Source organism: Rhinolophus sinicus, chromosome 18 (genome assembly GCF_057876585.1).
Source record: "Rhinolophus sinicus isolate RSI-liver-muscle chromosome 18, RSI-T2T, whole genome shotgun sequence".
NCBI lineage: Eukaryota > Metazoa > Chordata > Mammalia > Chiroptera > Rhinolophidae > Rhinolophus > Rhinolophus sinicus.
In genome coordinates, this window is record NC_142518.1 from 49625797 (window position 1) to 49638914 (window position 13118).

The 13118-nt window shown below is 35.8% G+C and overlaps 1 pseudogene; it reads right to left on the minus strand.

Annotated features, from left to right (window-relative positions):
- Window positions 1-11182: 11182 nt before the first annotated feature.
- On the minus strand, window positions 11183-12584 carry LOC109438475 (dnaJ homolog subfamily C member 21 pseudogene; annotated as a pseudogene).
- Window positions 12585-13118: the final 534 nt, after the last annotated feature.

The window sequence follows — 13118 nt, forward strand, 5'->3', positions numbered from 1 at the left end:
TTTCTTTCAAAAATGTCTTATAGTTTTCAGCAAATAGGTCCTTCACATCCTTGGTTAAGTTTATTCCTAGGTATTTTATTCTATTGGTGCAAATGCAAAAGGAATTGTTTTTTGTATTTCTTTTTCTGAGATTTCATTATAGTATATAGGAATGCAATGGACCTTTGTACGTTTATTTTGTAGCCAGCAACTTTATTGTATTCATTGATTGTTTCTAATAGCTTTTTGGAGGAGTCTTTAGGGTTTTCTATATATACAATCATGTCATCTGCAAAGAGTGATAATTTAACTTCTTCATTCCCAATTTAGATGCCTTTTATATCTTTCTCTTGCCTGATTGCTCTGGCAAGGACTGCCAACACTATGTTGAAAAGCAGAGGTGATAGGTGACAGCCCTGTAATGTTCCTGAACGTAGAGCAAAGGGCTTCAGTTTTTCACCATTAATTATGATTACCTGAGGGCTTGTCATATATGGCCTTTATTACTTTAAGGTACTTTTCTTCTATACCTCTTTTATTAAGTGTTTTAATCATAAATGGATATTGTATCTTGTCAAATGCTTATTCTGCATAAATTGATGTAATCATATGCTTTCTGTCCTTTATTTTGTTTATGTGATTATCACATTGATGGATTAGCAGATGGTGAACCATCCTTGTGCCCTGGGGATGAACCCCACTTGGTCGTGATGAATAATCTTTTTAATGCATTGCTGATTTGATTTGCTAAAATTTTGTTTAGGATTTTTTCATCTGTATTCATCAGAGATATTGGTCTATAGTTTTCTTTTTTGTACTGTCCTTAACAGGTTTTAGTATAAGGGTAATTTTGGCCTCGTAAAATTGGTTAGGGAGTACTGTCTCTTCCTCAAATTTTTGGAAGAGTTTGAGCAGGATTGGTATTAGATCCTCTTTGAATGTTTGGTAGAATTCACTAGTGAAGTCATCTGGTCCATGACTTTTGCTTTTGGGAAGGTTTTGGATGATTGATTGAGATTCCTTACTGGTGTTTTGTCTGTTTAGATTTTCCAGTTATTCATGGTTCAGCCTAGGACAGTATATGTTACTAAGAACTTGTCCATTTCTTCTAGGTTGTTGAATTTGGTGGCATATAGTCCTTCATAGTATTCTTGGATGACCCTTTGTATTTCTGTGGTGTCCGTGAAAACCTCCCCTTTTTCATTTCTGATTTTGTTAATTAGTGTCTTCTCTCTTTTTATCTTAGTGTGTCTAGCCAAGGGTTTGTCAATTTTGTTAATCTTTTCAAAGAACCATCTCTTTGTCACATTAATTATTTCTATTGTCTATTGTTCTCTATTTCATTGAGTTCTGCTCTGATTTTTGTTATGTCCTTTCTTCTGCTGACCTTGTGTTTCACTTGTTCTTCTTTTTCTAGTTCTTCAAGTTGTAACATGAGGTTATTTATTTGGGATTTTTCTTGTTTCTTGAGGTAGGCCTGTAGTGGTATAAATTTCACCCTTAAAACTGCTTTTTGCTGCATCCCCAAAATTTTGGTAGGATGTGTTTTCATTTTCATTTGTTTCTATGTGTCTTTTGATCTCTCCTCTAATTTCTTCTTTGACCCAGTCAGTTTTTAAAAATATGTTGTTTAATCTCCATGTATTTGTGTGTTTTCCCCGCTTTCTTTTTGCAGTTGATATCCAATTTCAAAGCCTTGTGCTCAGAGAATATGCTTGGTATGATTTCAATCTTCTTAAATTTGCTGAGACTGATTTTATGTCCCAATATATGGTCTATCCTTGAGAATGTTCCATGTACACTAGTAAAGAATGTGTACTCTGATATTTTAGGATGAAGTGCTCTACATATGCCCTTATGCCCGTTTCATCTAATGTGTCATATAGGGCTGCCATTTCGTGATTTGTTTTCTGTTTGGATGACCTATCCATAGCTGTCAATGATGTATTTAAGTCCACTAGTATGACTATGTTTTGGTCAATTTCTCCCTTTATTTCTGTTAGTAGTTGATTAGTATATTTCGGTGCACCCTGATTGGGGGCATAAATATTGATGACTGTTATGTCTTCTTGTTGTATAATCCCCAACAAGGTAATTAGGTTTTATTTGCTTCTTGGATTTGAGGATCCAGTTCTGTCCACAAGTTAGGGAAGTTCTCATCGTCAATTTGTTTGAATATGTTCTCTGTTCCCTTCACTCTTTCTTCTTCTGGTATGTCCATTATTCTTATGTTCCTCTTTCTGATGGAGTTAGAAAGTTCTTGTAGAGTTCTTTCATTTCTTTTAAGTCTCAAGTCTCTTTTTTCTTCCTTCTGTGTCATTTCCAGATTTCTGTTTTTGATATCAGTGATTCTTTCCTCCATCTGGTCAGCTGTATTACCCAAGCTGGCTATTTCATTCTGTATTTTTTTTTAATTTTTATTAAGTTGTTAGTCTCCAGAAATTGTGTTTGTTTCTTTAAAATTTCTGTCTCTTTGGTATTTCATGCATTTTGTTCTTTGACTGTTTTCTGAATCATTAAACTGCCTGTCTGTGTTTTCTGGTATCTCTTTGAGTTTTTTTAAAAATTGCAATCTTGAATTCTCTGTCATTTAAGTCACACATTTCTATGTCTTTAAGTTCATTTTCTGGAGACTTTTCATTTTCTTTCTAAGCTTTGTTGTTACAGTGGTTATTCATGGCGATTAATGAATTATGTTTCTCTTCCTAGGCATGTAATGGAGTTGGTTCTGCAACTGGATGATAGGAGGACGTCTTTCTTTTGTTTTCCCTTTAGGTGTTGGTAGAATGTTTTATATTCTCTTTGACTGCAGCCTTTTTTTCTCTCTTACATTTTAATGTTATATTTTCTCTGTTCTATTCTGGCTTCTCACACAATGAGGGGATTCCCTGGAAAGTGGGCTTCTCCTCTGTGAACAGGTCCCCTGGGTCACAGAGCACCACATCTGTGAGAATATGTGGAGATCTTCGGAAGTTCCAAAGTTCTTCCTGTACCAGTTTCAGGGTCTGTGTGTTTCACCATCTCTGTTTACTCCTGGAGGGATCTGCCCAGATAAGTGGGCACAGGGTCGTGGTGAGTTGTGAGAGGTGGCCAAGAGAAATGGAGGCCACCACCAGCACAGCCAGTCCTGTACCCAATGCTCTTTCCCCTTTGCTGGAACTAGTTTGGCTGTGAGTCCCTGGCTGCGGCCTGCAGTTCTCAGAAGTTCAAATATTCCCTTCTTTTGATCTGACAGTGCTACATTTCTGCTTCTTGCCATGGGTTGGTGGAGGTCACGTGAGCTCTGGGATGGTGAGGAGGGTGTGGCTAGGCTCCATGCCTATGACTTCCATCCTCTGCTTGGCATTGAGTGTTTAAACAGCAGTTTTCACTCTTCTTCCTTCAGTCTTTGCACCAAGGTGTCTGCTGTGAGTTTTGGGTTCAGCCATGCCATATGCTGATCCGTCAGGTGGGACTGTGGTCCATAAGCAGAGCACTAGCAGTCTGAATTCTTGCCACTCCCACAACTGTGGTTGGTCCAGAATACAGGGAGCTTGGAGCTCCAAGCTGCATTATGCTCCTGGGTCCAGGCAGCTCATGTCTCCACAATTCCCTCTTCCCTCCTCCCATTATCACCCAATTCGCCCACCCTTAGATGATTTCAGTTGTGTGCCACTTCTGCTTGCCTGTTTATTGCATAGCGAGTTTTTTGTACAATTATAGTTGTTCAATATGTTGTAAATTCCAGGGAAGATTTCAAGAGGCTCAACTCTCGGTGCCATTTTTATTGCATTTTTTCACTAATCATCAGAGAAATGCAAATAAAAATTACAATGAGCTATCACCTCACACCAGTTAGACTGGCTATCATCAACAAGACAAATAGTAACAAGTGTTGGAGAGGCTGTGGAGAAAAAGGAACCCTCATACACTGTTGGTGGGAATACAGATTGGTTCAGCCACTATGGAAGGCAGTGTGGAGGCAACTGAAAAAATTAATAATAGAATTACCGTATGACCCAGCATTCCCTCTCCTGGGTATCTACCCAAAATTCTGAAAACATTTATTCGTAAAAATATATGTGCTCTGGTGCTCATTGCAGCTTTCTGTAAGGTGGCCACAACATGGAAATTAACAAAGTGTCCTTTGATAGATGATTGGATAAAGAAGTTGTGGTATATATACACAGTAGAATACTATTTTGCCATAAGAAAGATGAAACAGTGCCTTTTGTGACAACATGGATGGATCTTGAGATTATTACGCTAAGCAAAGTAAATCAGACAGAAAAAGTAGAGAACGATATTATTTCACTGATATGTTGTGTATAAAGCTAAAACAACAAAGGAAGAAGACAAACAAATGAAGAACAAAAACTCATAGATATGGACAATAGTTTACTGGTTACCAGACGGGAGGGGGGGTAATGGTAGATGAGGGTAAAAGGGATACAATATATTGTGATTGTTGGAGAACTGACGCTGCGTGGTGAACACAAAATGTGATATATAGATGATGTGTAACAGAATCATACACCTGAAAGCTCTGTAAATTTACTAATAATTGACACCCCAATAAACTTTAATTATATGCATATGTAATTAAAGTTTATATATATGTGTGTGTATATGTATATATATAGATATACACACATATACATACATATATATATATATATATATATATATATATATACATATATATATAGATATAGCTATAGATATATATGGCAATAACTGTATATCTGCCAACAATTACTTTAAATATAAATGGATTAAATGGTCCAATCAAATGACATAATATGGCTGAATCGATGAGATTATAAGATCTGTACATATGCTGCCTACAAGAGTTCCACTTCAGACCGAAAGACATATACACACTGAAAATAAAGGAGTGGAAAAAGATATTTCATAAAAAAGAAAATGAGAGAGAAATGCTGGGGTTGCAATGCTTATACCAGACAAAATAGACTTTAAAACAAAGGCTATAACAAGAGACAAATTAGAACCCAGTAATCCCATTGCTGGGTATTTATGGAAGAAACCCAAAATACTACTTGGAAGGATCATGTGCATTTATATGTTCATTACGGCATAATTTATTATAGCCAAGATTTGGAGGAATCCTGGGCGTTAATCAATGGATAAATGGATAAACAAAAGGTGGTATGTGTATACCATGGAATGTTATTCAGCCATAAAAAAGAATGAAATCTTGCTATTGCAACAACATGGATGGACCTAGGGTGTGGTACACTGAGTGGAGTAAGTCAGACAAAGAAAGACAAATACTATAAGATTTCTCTTACATGTAGAATCTGAAGAACAAAATCAATGAACAAACAAAACAAAAACAAACTCAGACACAGAGACTATTTGAGGGTTGCCAGATTGGAGGTGCTTTGGGATTATAGGTGAAGGAGAGGAAGGAATTAAGAAGTACAAATTGGTAGTTACAAAATAGTCATGGGGATGTAAAGTATAGCATAGGAATGTTGTCAATAATATTCTAATAACTATGTGTGCTGTCAGATGGGTGCTAGATTTATCAGGTGATATCACCTCATATGTTACATATATGTCTAATCACTGTGTTGTACACCAGAAACTAATATAATATTGTATGTCAAATGTATTAAAAATAAAAAATATATTTAAGAAATGAAATAAATAATCATGGTTCTAATTATTTTAATGCTTATATATTTTAAGTTTTTACAGAGTTATGTAATTTTTCCAGTGATATTGTAATTTTAAGTTTTTTATTAAAATATAGCTAATGTACAATATTATATTTCAGGTGTACATCATACTTATTCAACAGTACCCTACTGGCACTATACATAGCTATTACCACATTATTGATTATATTCCCTATGCTAAAGAAGTGTTCACTCTGATAAGTCCAGCAACCATCTGACACCATACCATGCTATCACTATATTATTGACTATATTTTCTATGCTGTATATTACATCCCCAAGACTTATTTGCTTTATACCTGGAACTTTGACTTTGTTATTCCCCTTTATCTTAACCCCCTTCTTAATTTTCCAATTACAGCTGACGTTCAATATTTTTTATATTAATTTAAGGTGTACAGCATAGTGGTTAGACATTTATATAATTTATGAAGTGACCCCCCCACCCCCGATTAGTACCCACCTGGCCCTATACATAGCTATTACCATATTATTGATTATATTTCCTATGCTTTATTTACATCCCTATGACTATTTTGCAACTACCAATTTGTGCTTTTTAATTCCTTCACATTTTTCACCCTGCCCCAGCCCCTTTCCATCTATCACCCCAACAAATCTAGTACCCATCTGACACCATACATTGTTATTACAACATTATTGACTATATTCCTTATGCTATACCCTACGTCCCCATAACTACTTTGTAGCAACAAATTTGTACTTCTCAATTCCTTCCCCTTCTTTCACCCACACCCCCAATCCTCCCTACATCTGGCAACCATCAAAATGTTATCTGTATAATAGTTTAGTGGTTACCAGAGGGTAAGGGGGTTAGGGGGTGGGAGATGAGGGTAAGTGGGATCAAATATATGGTGATGAAGGATAACTGACTCTGGGTAGTGAACACACAATGGGATTTATAGATGATGTAATACAGAATTGTATACCTGAAATCTATGTAATTTTACTAACAATTGTCACCCCAATAAATTTAAAAAATAAATTTAAAAAAATGTTATCTGTATCTATGAGTTTCTTTCTGTTTTGTTTGTTAATTTTGTTCTTAGATTCTACATATAAGCAAAGTCACATTGCTTCTGTCTGTCTCTGTTTCATATACTCCACCCAATACAATACACTCCAGATCCACCCATGTTGCTGCAGATGGCAAGAACACATTCCCTTCCATGGCTAAGCAATATTCCATTGCATATGTGTACCACCTCCTCTTTATCCATTCTTCCATTGCAGAACACCAAGGCTGCCTCCACACCTTGGCCATTGTAAACAATGCTGCAAGGAACATATGGATGCACAGGTCCCCTCAAAGTAGTGTTTGGTGCCAGTGCCGAGCCTAGAGTGACTCAGCAAAGATCTCAGAGCACATAGAGGCCAGTCATCAACTACCTGGGGCCTGTGAACTCTGATAGTTTTCCAAGAAAGAATGCAATGTGGGAGGGGATGGCTACTTGCAGAGAAAGTGCCTCCAGCTGTACACAAGTTGGGTGGGGTGGGGGGTTCCAGCTGAATAAGCAGGGCAGAGCAACAGAGCTCAATAGGCCAATCAGATTCAGATTTACCATGTGGGTGTGGGCTCAACATTGGAAAGATGGTGCCTGCCTGCCAGCTCTACAGGAGGAAGAACCCTCAATAGGAAAAGACTGTCCTCCAGGCCTCTCTATGAAACCACACAACTCAGTCTGCCCCCCACATGTCTCCAAGACCCCCCGAGTCATCATCCCTCCACTGGAGCACAAGGTGAATGCCTGTGAGTTAGTGAGTCTGTGTACAAGCCCTGTAAGAGGACGTTTGGGTTTCCTGCAGCCCTCTGTCCCACCCAAAAGGTTGGAATTCCCACTGTTTTTTCACAGCCAGATATTGTGGCACTCCTCTTCCCACCACCAGTACTCTGGGCTGGGGAGCCTCCATGGCTGAGGTATCCCTCCTTAGTCTCAACTACCACATGGAGTTTCTGCATCTCTGCCCCTCCTATCAGTCTCCATGTGGCTTCTTTAAATTTTTGGTTATAGGACTTTTGTTCAGCTAGACTTCAGATGGTTCTCCAGGATGATTATTCCATAATTTAGTTGTGATTTTAATGTGTTCACAGAAGGACGTAGACACAGTGATTATCTACTCCGCCATCTTGAATCTCTATGTAATAGTGTAATTTATAAGAAATATATATTTGGTTATTCTGATAACCAAAATATATTTATCATATGTATTTGGTCTTCTTCTACAATTCTGGCTCACAGCTCCAAACTAGAGTAATGTGATTTTTACAACAACCTTACAGTATGTTTTCTTAATTTGTCTATACACTTACATTTGCCAGTGAGTTTTATATTTTCATGTTTCTAATCATCTTTTATTTCAGCTTGAAGAATTCCCTTTTAATGTTTCTTGTAAGGCATACCTAGTGATGAAAATTCCTGTAGATTTTTTTTTCTAGGCTAGTCTTTCATTCCTAAAGGACAGCTGTTCCTTATAATGTATTCCTGATTGGTAGTGTTTTTACCCCCAGTATTTTTAATCTATCAGCCCCTTCTTTTCTGGTATGCATAATTTTCTTTTGAGAAATCTGGATAAAACCTTAATGGGGTTCCCCCTCTTTTTTTAAAGTTTATTGGGGTGACAATTGTTATTAAAATTACATAGATTTCAGGTGTACAATTCTGTAATACATCATCTATATATATCACATTGTGTGTTCACCACCCAGAGTCAGTTCTTTTTCCATCACCATATATCAGATGAAACAGACTTCAGGATAAAAAAGGGGTTCTCTTTTATATAACAAGTCTCCCTTCTTTTGTCACTTCCAAAATTCTCTCTTTTTTCTTTCATTTTTACTGTTCAATGTGCATCTTGGTGGCATCTCCTTTATGTTGAACCTCTTTGAGGAATTTTGAATTCAATGCGTCTCGATGTCCATATTTCTCTCTATATTGTGGAAGTTTTTAGCTACTGTTTCTTCGATTAATATTTATGCACATGTCCCTCTCTCTTCTACTTCTGAGACTTTGATAATGTTTATAGAAATTATTTTTCTGATATCTCATAAATTGTATAGGCTTTCTTTATTCTTTTCATGTGTTTTTTTTCTGATTGTATATTTTTATATAAATGTTATCTGCTTCATAGATTATTTTTTCTGCTTGGTCAAGTCAGATGCTGACATTCTCTATTTGTGCGTGTGTGTGTGTCTGTGTGTGTGTGTGTGTGTGTTTATGTGTGAGTTTACTTTTTATTAGAGCAGTTTAAAGGTCAAGGCAAAATTGAGGGAAGGTACCATTTTCCCTTCTATTCTCTGCCCCCACTTATGCATAGCCTCCTCAATTATCAACATCCCCCACAAGAATGGTACAATTTCCACACTGATTAACTTACATTGACACGTTATAAACACCCAAATTCCATAATTTACATTACAGTTCACTCTAGGTGTTGGACATGTTAATTGTTTTGACAAATGTATAATGACGTGTATACATCATTATGATATGATTCAGTGTATTTTCACTTTCCTAAAAATCCTCTTTGCTATACCTAGTCATTATTCTCCCCCCAACCAAACCACTGCAGCTACTGTCCTTCTAACTTACTTCATAGTTTTGCCTTTTCCAGAATGTCATATCGCTAAAATCATAGATTGTGTAGACTTTTCACATTATTTTGTTTCATTTAGTAGTATGAACTTACAGTTCCTCCATGTATTTTCATGGCTTGATAGCTTATATCTTTCAATATTGAATAATGTTCCATTATCTGGATATACCACAGTTTATTTATCCAATCACCTCCCGAGGGACAGCATGGTTACATTCATGTTTTGACAATTATGAATAAGTTGCTATGAACATCTTTGTGCAGCTTTTTGGGAAGGCATACGTTTTCAAATCACTTGGATAAATACCAAGGAGTGTGATTGCTTAATTGTATAGTAAGAGTATTTTTAGTTTTATAAGAAACAGTCAAACTGCTCTCCAAAGTGGCTGCACTATTTTGCATTCCCAACAGCAAATAACAAAAGGTGCTGTTGCACCACATCTTAAGTAGCATTTTGTTTTGTCAATGTTCTGGATTTTGGCATTTCTTATAGGTGTGTGTTGATAGCTCACTTGTTTTATTTGCTTTTCACTTATGACATATGGTGTGGAGCATCTTTCCATATACTCATTTGTCATATGTATATCTTCCTTGATGAGATGTCTTTCCAGATTTTTGCTCATTTTTAAATTAGGTGTTTTCTTATTGTTGAATTTTAAGAGTTATTTGTATATTTTGGATACCAGTCCTTTATCAGACATGTCTTTTGCAAATATTTTTGCCAGTATGTGGGTTCTCTTGACATTGTCTTTCACAGAGCAGAAGTTTTCAATTTTAATAAATTTTAGCTTATTAATTATTCTTTTTCATGGATTGTGCACTTGGTATTGTAGCTAAAAAGCTCATTACCATATGCACCATCATCTAAGTTTCTTCTTGTTTTTTACATTTAGATGTATAATCCATTTTGTTTAATTTTTGTGCAGGGTATAAGATCTGTATGTAAGTTATTTATTTTGTTTAATTTTTCTTAATTTTATTTATTTTGTTTAATTTTGTAAGTTGTTAATTTTATTTAATTTTATTTTTTGGATAGCCATTTTCTCCAGGACCATTTGTTGAAAAGACTATCTTTGCTCCTCTGTCAAAGATCAGATGACCATATTTATTTGGGTCTATTTATAAGTTCTATTTTATTATTGATCTATATGTCTGTTATTTTATTGATACCATGTTATCTTCATTACTGTAGCTTTAGAGTAAGTTTGAAGTAAGATGGTGTTAGTGCTCCAACTTTGTTTTTTCTCCTTCATTATTGTGTTGGCTATTCTGGTTTTTTGTCTGTCCATATAAACTTTAAAATCAGTTTGTCAATATCCCAAAATATCTTTCAGATATTTTTATCGGGTTTTCACTATATCTATAAATTAAGTTTCAAATTCCACTTCTTCATTGTTGGTTTATAGAAAAGCAATTGACTTTTGTATAACAACCTAGTATTGTACATCCTTGCTATGATTGTTTATTAGTTTCATGAGGTTTGTTGTTGTTGATTCTTTGGGATTTTTTTCATAGATAATCACGCCCTCTTTGAAAAAAGAAAGTGTTATTTTTTTCCTTTCCAATATGTATATATTTTACTTTTTTATGTGATAAAATAATTTAATTCTCCCTGTACATTTCTGTCCATATGAGCCAACAGAAATCAAGAATGCATACTTTACAATATTTACTATTTTGAGATATTCAATTCAATCCAGATGGCAAAGGTAGAATTCTGTCGCTAATGAAATGTTTAAAAATATACATTAAATGAAAAAAAATGTTTTTACATGACAAAAAATAATCTTCCGTATTGCCATAAATTGCAGATCACTGAAATTTTAACTCTTTAGATGATTTCAGTTCAGTTTGTGCTTTCAAAATCTAGAGACAATCAAAAAGAAAAAGCATTGGCCGAATGCCTATCTGCTTTCACATTTCCCTTTCTTGCTTTGACTACTTGTTACACTGTTTAAAGAAGATGCTGAAGGTGCTCTTGCATGAGCTGTGGTCTTTAGATGGTCAAAAATTTTATTCCAAGATGGAAATTCACTATGGCAAGTTGTGCAGTTGATAAGAACATCATTAACTGTCTGTGGTTCAGCAAGTACTTTGACAGACTTTTTCATATTTTTGGCTTTCTTTCCTTTGGGTTTAGGAACACTTTTACCATCACTTTTTGAGTCATCACTTAGTTCAACAGTCTCTGTGACACTGACATTTTCTTGGGGACTAGGTTCCAATTCTTTGGCACTGTAATGATTTAAGTTGGTATATTCTGGTTGAAACTTTACTCCTTTTCCAGTTCCATTTTCATTGAAATTATCATTATAATTCTGCATGGGTTACTGTTTCTTTTTCTTCTGTTTTTTAGAAAGCTTTTGTTTCTTCCTCAGAATTGGCATTTAATAGATTTTCACTAGTCTGGGGTCCTGAAAAGTTTTTCTTCTTCCTCCTCTAACTCTTGTTTTAACAAGACAATCATTTCCCGATGCTTCTTGGGTTTTCCATGATTCCTCATAGCCTTTTCTCTCTTGAAAGACTTGTCAAATGCTGGGCAGTAAAGGACATCATAAAGCTCTGCAACCTCGGCTTCATTGCTATCTTTACCATCCTGTCCATCTTTGAGCTCATGTTCCTTCATTTCATCTTCATCCGACCTACCTCCAAATTCCTTTTCATACCACGCCTCCATCTCCCTGAGCTCCTTCTACAAATCAGCCAGCGTCATCCTGATTTCTTCTTTGTACTGCTCTGCCAGTTGTGCCTGCTTTAGCTTCTGCTGCTGCCTCCTCTCTTCGGCTTTCTTTGCCTTCTCTGCATTCTGTTCTTACACCAGTTTCCAATGAGCCTACACTCTTTTATCTCACCATTCTTCCAATTTCCTTGCTTTATCTCGAATCTTTTTGTTTTCTATTTCCACGGCTCTTTTCTCCCAGAGGTTAGAATTTTGTTGAGTATCACATAATTCTTTCCAAGAAAAGTTTTCTTGAGTGTAAAAACTATGCAAAGAAGTGTAGGAACTGTGGACTATTGAGTCATAGTCACTCTGGGAGTCTCCAAAGTTAGAAAACCCTCAGCATCCTCTTCTAATACAGATTCTAGTTCTTCCTTCACAATCATTTCAAAAATATTATAATACACTGTATAAAAGCCCCTTTCATCTACTCCATAACCAGAGTAACAGGTAACAGTGAAATAGTGAAGCAAATCTAAGCTGTCATCTTGATATTTACCATCAAGCCTGTCTTTGAGCAAAGCCTCTCTATGATTATCATAACATGCTTCTTCCTGAGGGTCACTGAACACATTATATACTGCTTGGATTAATTAATTAATTAATGAATTAAAACTGTTCAGCTGCTACTGCAGCATATCCAGATTCTTTTCAGGTGACATTTAAGGAACAGCATTTGACAGCCATTTTTTTTTTTTTATTAAAGTTTCTTGGGGTGACATTTGTTAGTAAAGTTATGTAGATTTCAGGTATACAATTCTGTATTACACCATCTATAAATCCCATTGTGTGTTCACCAACCAGAGTCAGTTCTCCTTCCATCACCATGTATTTGATCCCCCTTACCCTCATCTCCCAACCCCCAACCCCTTACCTCTGGTAGCCACTAAACTATTGTCTGTGTCTATGAGTTTTTGTTTCTCATTTGTTTGTCTTGTTCTTTTGTTGTTTTTGGTTTATATACCACATATCAGTGAAATCACATGGTTCTCTGCTTTTTGTGTCTGACTTTTTTTTTTTAATTTATTGGGGTGACAATTGTTAGTAAAATTACATAGATTTCAGGTGTACAATTCTGTATTACATCATCTATAAATCCTATTGTGTGTTCACCACGCAGA